Below are 7,528 nucleotides of genomic sequence, written 5' to 3'. Positions count from 1 at the left end.
AGATGACAGGAAACCTCCAAGATGAAAGAAGATGTGACTTTCTCATCTTGTTCTATACTGAAATGTACCACTCTCCTTATTACTTTCAGCTCCGTCTGAGTGTTTACAGTGGAAACACCCTCAATGTTTCCTGCACAGACAATGAAAAAACATTAATAAGCAGGCATTAAATATTTCAGCAGGGCAGAGATTGTGTTGATAAGGCAAGATTGCTATAAAGAGGTGCAACCAAGCCATAAAGATTTAAAAATGGCTTTTTGTCTCATTAAAAAAGCAGAGTGTACATAAACTTTTATTCTTTAGACTTATTTATCTGTGTGTTGTGTTACATTTTGTATTACACTAATGTGAATTCCATGTAGGCAGCCCCTGCCACAGAAGCAGATGAAAAGATGAACATTCAGCATTTGTTTTTGATGCAGAACATTATTTTTGGTAGCACTTTCATGTATGTGCTTTGGAGCTGCATGGTCTCCGGGCATTGGTGGCGCTTAAATACATTATTATGTTTCAGCCTTCTAAAGTGATGAAAACGTGAACTGAATGACGGTTTGATGAAAACACATGTAAGCTTGTAGCTGAGTAACTTGCAGGATGCCAACATGTACTATATGTAAAATGTAGAACTATTTGTTCTTATGCATGAAAGCCAGAGAAAACAACCACCAATGTAGGGAGGGCACTGTGCTTAGTGGCTTGTTTGCACTGATATCCTGATTCATGCAGTAGCTTCACCGCACTGATATTTGTTGTTTTTTTTAATACAAACTTTACATTTTAAGTCCTGTTTGCAAGTATCTGAGGAAACACCCTGTTACAAAAACAGCAGCAACAAAAATATGAAGCTGTTAGAGTTCTGCAATTTGTCTATTGGACCAGCACAGAATCCTCTTGCTGTCACATACCCATATGCTAAACATACACTAGACTATTTCCATTTTTTTTAATTTAATCACAAATGCATCAACTGGATCAAAGCTGGCAACAGAAAGAAATTATTGTATTGTACACAGCAGCAGTTTGTGTAATTTAGCTTGATACTTTCAGTTATTTTTGTGATTGAATGCTGGATACAATTGCTAAAAACTTTTCTTATACCTATAATATGTTTATAGTTTCCATACACCTTTAGTGTACATTTTGACTATTTTTTTTCTTTTTGAAATATTGTCATAACATCTTACTAATTTAAACATTTTTGTTGTTAAACATTGAAAAACCATCTCTAATATAAAGAATTTATAGCAGGTAACATTCAAAACGGTAATCAATAGATAATAAAATTAATGTAATGAAATACATCTGTGGTGTGTTCCTTTTAAAACATTTATTCTAAAGGGAAAAACTTTTAGGACTATACTTTTAGGGATCATTTCTATAGTTTCTGATTGTTGAAATGTGAGAATTCTCTCAAAAATGCCTGAAACAAAACATAAGTCTATGTTGTGGTAACAAATTACTTCTTATTACAAGCAGCTAGTGTGATCAGGAAGTAATTTTTAATATTTTGTTTCATATTAAGAATATGTCATTAAGATGTTGTGCATAAATTGGGCATAAATACTCTTTGGGCTCAATTTATAAAACCAGGAATCTGTTCCTGGTGGGAATCTTCGAGGTCCATGTGTTTCAGTGGCCGTTTATGATCTGTACCTTTTTAGGCCTAAAATATCAAATTTATGCATGTAAACATTATGTAAGTTCCAGCTAGCCGCAAAAAAATGGTTTGTAATAAATAATACATTAATAAAACCTTCCTAATATTGACCTTCCAGTCTGATTGGAAAATTTTTATAGGGCATGGCTTAAAATAAAAGCTAAATATTCTCTCCCAACCCCCCCTCATTTTAATATGTTTATAAAAGTATGCCTAGGTGATTACAGGTGATAACTGAACCCTGTGATGAGGAATGTAAATTTACAGTATATCACAATGTTTTTGATACTGCTAGGCACACTCAGGAGCTATGAAATTATATTAAATAGTGTTCTTAGCACTACATCGGGTAACAATCATTAGAGCTTAGTGGTTTCAGGTTCAGTTGTATTCTTCAGACAATTTAAAGCAAATAAGAGAAGAAAATATTTAGAATTATACTAATTTAAAATGAGTTTCTCAGGACAAACACTCAGACAGCCATTGAAAGTCGGTGATTACTATTTTGAATATTTTTGTCTTGACAGATTACATTTTTAATAAATATTCAGATTGTTTTAATGAACGCATTTGTAACAAGTTTTCCCTAATGACCTATCCAGTCAAACCAGGTAATTTATCTAAGGTAGTGTTATGTTGCCCAGATGCACTGTGTTCCAGAGCCATAAATCGTAACAGAATTATTCCAGGTTAAAGTTGGCACATGGCCTTGTGTCATAGTTAATATCTTCCTTATGTGGTTGGGTGGCATCTACTTTTAAGTCCTTCATTATTGGTTTAATTATTTATATTCCTGTATTAATATAGTGTTGATACAATATCAGCACCTCTCTCATAAGGAGCTAACAATTGCCTAGACAAATGCCTACATAGTTCTCCCCAGAGGTTTTTAGCCGGTTGCTCCGCCCGGCTGATTTGAATACCCCGCCCAGCTCTCCTCGGCAGCTCTCATCCTCGGATGCACGGATCTCAGTGAGGCTGCTCTGCGCTCTGTGTCCTCCGTTCAGAGGATTGCTGCTGCCGATGAGAGATGAGCACACAGTTCCAGCCTTCATGTGAAGGAGACACAGGCAGCCCCACCCCCATCTCATAACACGAGCTCTGTCTGTGAAATGTATCCAGTGTGTATAAAGTCTGCATGTCATTCTGCAGCCTCACAGCTCTGTATACAAACCTCCATATCTCCTAAGCTGTATGTCACAATGACCTGTAATTTTCAGGGTGTACAAGGGACCCTCATAGATACTAGTTAATACAATTTCAGGCCCCCAGATTTAAAGAATTTCAAGATATGGGGGTCACAAATGTAAAACGTTAGGAAAATTGAACTTTGGGGTTGCTGTTTCAGAGAAAAGTGCAACTAGGAGTCCTAAATTGAAAGTGCAAATTGGGGACCCCGGGGGCAGGTAGAACACTGAAACAATAAGAGGTTACTGGATACCCATGGCATAAACAACTGGGAGCACTAAATTTGCCGTGTTTTGCCACACCTCCTTTTTAACCACCCGGCTACAGCTTCCTACCATCCGGCTGAAAAAAATTTCTGGGGAGAACACTGGCCTATAGCTCTTATACATACCTAGACCAAATGGAAAGAAAGCAATTTAACTTACTAGTATGTTTCTGTAATTTAGGCAGAATAAAAAGAGTCCCCAAAGAAAAGTTGCAGACAGAAGGACAGCATACCACAACTCTATAAGGTTTTTGCCAATAGTAGGATATGTTACTTCGATCCCAAAGTGCAAGGTAAATGTGTGAACACTTAACCTCTAAAAAGCCCCTAGCAAAATCTCTATATGAAGACTGTTTAATCTGGTGACCGTGTAAACTTTTCAAAGCCATAGTGATGGAACTCTCTTGCATTTACCTGAACACTCCCTTGTGAAAAGCCAGGAAACTGTAAAGTGATGTGAGAATTCTCTGTTCCCTCCAAATCCCCCCCCCCCCCCCAAAAAAAAAAAAAAAAAAAAAAAAGTTTGTGTGTGTGTAGCACTGCATACTGTTCCTTAGATGTTGTAGATGGCTAAATTTCTTTTATTAAGACTTTTCCCTTTATTTTCCCCCGGTGATCCTGCCTGTAGCATTCTTCTTGCCCTAGCCTCCTATTGCAGGGAGTGCAGCCTACCTGGTTAGAGTAGATTTTTCACTCAGGAAGGTTGCTGCGCATGGCAGAAGTCCTATTAAAATGAGATGAAACTATATTAAAAACAAAAAAAACGTTTAAAGCTCAGCCTATATTTCAAAAGCGTTAGAAAGTCTGTCAGATTTTATTAGTTTCTGCACCCTTATTAGGAAGATTGTTTAGTCAGATTTTAAATGCCGTGTCCCTTTAGAGTAGTGTTCTATTCTTTCTGTACTCTGGCATCAGTTACCCTGAACAGGAAGTGAGTGAAATCCTCCTCATGGGGACACATGCAGCACTTCATTAAAAATGTTTTCTTCCTGCTACATGTGTTCTATTTTGGCACAGGCAATGTAAGGGGAAATGTCCTAAGTTAGATTACAATTACTAATAAAAAAATGTTTTGCTGGAGTTATCAGATTTTCTTCAAAATACAGTTTTTAGTAACCACCCAAAAACAGCCAGGTAGTTACTGAAAATTGCTGGGTGGTGCACCCAGCTAAAACGGGCTGGGGAGTACACTGCTTGTCCATGGATATGGTGGCTGCATTTGTTTTCATTTTATTAAGGAATTTATCCAGAATTTTAAAGAACATTTTCAGCAACTACAGAAACTACCTGTTGATCATGCAAGAAATACAGTGTCCTTGTCGGTTTTTGAGAGGCGAACAGGAAGTAAAAACAGAGTATTCTTTATTCTCTTAAATACTCATTTTCCAATGTTATATGCAATAAAGACTAATAATAGAAACCATGTTTGTAGTCCAAGGTTTATAACTATATAATAAGGGAGTAGGAGTTACCGGTAAGTGCTTTGCAGGTTCCAGTACATTTCAACAGGGATTTGGTTAAGCTCAATTATACTCAGTACAGCGTGAAAAGGTTTTTGAAAATTTTGGACAGTTCTCTAAAGGACTATTTCAGTAGCGATATCACCTCCTGGTGGCTGACATTGAAATGTTTTTCCAAAATTGTTATGATTTGAAAAAGCAATCTGTTTGTACAATTGGAAAAGGGTAGCACAGGCAGCCTGGCAGTTCAGAGGTTAGCACTCTGGCCTTTGCAACGCTTCATCCCAGTTTCAAATCCTGGCCAGGACACTATCTGGGTGGAGTTTGCAGGTTCTCCCTGTGTTTGTGTGGGTTTCCTCTGGGTGCTCCGGTTTACTCCCACATCCCAAAAACATGCAGTTAGGTTAATTGGCTCCTCCCCAAATTGACCTTAGTTTGTATTAATGACATATGATCATTGTAGGGGCATTACATTGTGAGCCCCTTTGAAGGACAGTTAGTGACACGACTATGAACTTTGTACATTGCTGCGTAATATGCCAGCACTATATAAATACTGTATGATGATAATAATACATTGGAGGCTTGAAAATTATCCACACAAAGCTCTTATCTGCCTCGGTACTACATGTAATAAATAGGTTTTAATGAATGTTTATGTGCCCTTTAAACCAGTGGTCGCCAACCTTTTCGGACCAACGGACCACTAATTTCCTGGCTCCAGACCGGTAAATGTGCGGGAAGCCGTTTGTCACTTAAAGGGGAAGAAACTTCCCCCTAAGTGACGTCGTGATATCACAACCTGCCCACTCCCATTGCAGGCTCACCTGGGCGGGTTGTGTCAAGAGATCACTATTGGTCAAAGTTGAGTGAGGCTGACAAAAGTCTCAACTAGACTGTACAATATTTATGGGTGCTTCTTTACATGTCTGCCTGGCACTTGAGGGGTCCATGTAATATTTTAACTTGTATATCCAGTTGTATTTTTTTTCTTCTTTTTAGTTTTGTATAGATCATTAAATGGTTACAGTGCTCAACCCAGAAATTATTTTAAGCTGGGTGGGAAGAAATTTTAGGCGGGTGGCAGTCCCTGTATTGTGACCCAACTCCTCAGTAACTACCCAAAGACAGCTGGGTGGTTACTGAAAAGTGCCAACTAAAAGGTGCTGGGGAGAACACTGGGTTAAAACCCCTATCCGTTTTCATTTTATTTTTTTTGCTGTTTGTACTCTAGAACATTCTCTGTGCCTCGATCCGTACGGGGGACATGGTCTGTGGCTCTTTGCTTGACCCCACTGGGGGGGGGGGGGGGGTGCGTACCAACTAGAGCCGTGGACCACCAAATTTTTCTCTACCGGTTGGGGATTCTTGCTTTAAGCAATACTTGAGCAGTTCCTCAAGCTGTGGATAATTGACCTGACATTTGGTGATGCCTGCACAGTTCTTGGACCAGTGCCACTTCCCTGAACCAACAGCATGACACCAGAGATCATTTTATCTGTCTTTTGGAGTGGTGTTCGGATCACCATTGTAAGGGGAACATTCAGCCCACCACATGTAATGGACATTTTTTTCCAGTGACATGAAATAAATTCTGTCTATTAAGTGGAACTAAACTCGGCTGTACTTACCTGTCCCTATTCCGTTGCAGGGTGCTGCCCTTTCCTTCATTCTTTTCTTGCTTCTTACGATCTTCGGTCATCTTAAGTGGTCGGTTTGACATCTCGCTTGTCTTGATACATCTCACATTTACATAATTTGGAGATTAAAATTGTGTTTGAGTACAAATAAATTTAAATATATTACTAAAATTATAGATTTGCATATCAGAACAAATATTTTGTAAAATAAAAGTGTGATCTACATTCCCTCTGCTTTCAGAAAAATTTATATTGTCTAGGGGATTTTATTGTGTTTTCGTAAAAAAATGCATTTAAAAAATGTTCTTGCAGTGAAAGAGGGTCCCATGCTGTCTTCCCTGCGGTGTGTGGGTGGAAATGAGCAACACACAATTCCTGACTTTTCACCTGGCACCATGCTGAACATAAACCTGGAATGGTTTGGAATTAGGCGTTCTAACTGACAGAAAAATGTACTTTATAACCCCTTGAATTCAGTGGTGTATTCCGTATATCTTTGGCTACCTAGGAGAGAGAGTCAAAATGTTAAATGATCACTAGAGGGGGGGAATTGCATTTGATTCTAAAGGTAGCTTCCAGTTTTTGTGCATTTTTCCATATTTTTCTTTTCTTTTTCATAAGGTCAGTTTGAATTGCCCAGTTTAAAATACCTTAATTAAATCACTACAAATTACTCCAAGCAAAATAAATCAATAAAATTACCTTTTTTTGCACAATCTTTTTAAACTTGGAGCTTTTTCCAAAAAGTAAAATTTTGCACACCTAATGAAGAGTGGTTTAGTGATTAGGATCCCTGAGTTCTGTAACTGGGGTTCCGATGTCAGTGGAGTTATGTTCCTCAGACGTGTTACTCAATTTATAGATCCCATGAGGCTCCTTTGTGTTTGGAAACTGTTGTATTAAAAGCATTTTAATGAAGACCTCTTTGTCCGCTGCTTCAATTCTACAAAGGCTACATTTCTTGACTTCTGTTGCCTTTTAATTGATCTTAACGTGTCAAAAATATTTTTAACAAGATGGTGTTTTGGTAATCAAGCTAAGCATCCCTAGCTCCAATTTTAATGTGTAAGTTTTTTTTCTGTGATATCACTTAATTATCTGTATAGCGTACATATAAATAAAAGAGAAACTCAAGCCAGATTAATCTAATCTAATGAATGAAGCTCAAGATCAATACATCATTTTACATTTTACATGTTACATTTTACATTTACATTTTAATACATATTGTAATAATGATGAGAGTTCAGTCCTTTGTGTTTGTTCCATCTGCCTAGAATTAGGGGACTAAATACAGGTTTGTATTGTATTTTAATTT

The 7,528-nt window shown here is 37.7% G+C and overlaps 1 non-coding gene across 1 annotated transcript; it reads left to right on the top strand.

Moving 5' to 3' along the window:
• The first annotated feature begins 1,350 nt into the window (after nt 1-1,350).
• On the top strand, nt 1,351-1,447 carry LOC140321934 (small nucleolar RNA U3). Its single transcript, XR_011919055.1, has one exon. It is a non-coding gene; the product is annotated as a small nucleolar RNA U3 (small nucleolar RNA).
• Nucleotides 1,448-7,528: the final 6,081 nt, after the last annotated feature.

Source organism: Pyxicephalus adspersus, chromosome 1 (assembly GCF_032062135.1).
Source record: "Pyxicephalus adspersus chromosome 1, UCB_Pads_2.0, whole genome shotgun sequence".
NCBI classification, from domain to species: domain Eukaryota; kingdom Metazoa; phylum Chordata; class Amphibia; order Anura; family Pyxicephalidae; genus Pyxicephalus; species Pyxicephalus adspersus.
Note: the sequence above shows the minus strand (reverse complement) of the source record. Positions and strands in the feature narration are given on the sequence as shown.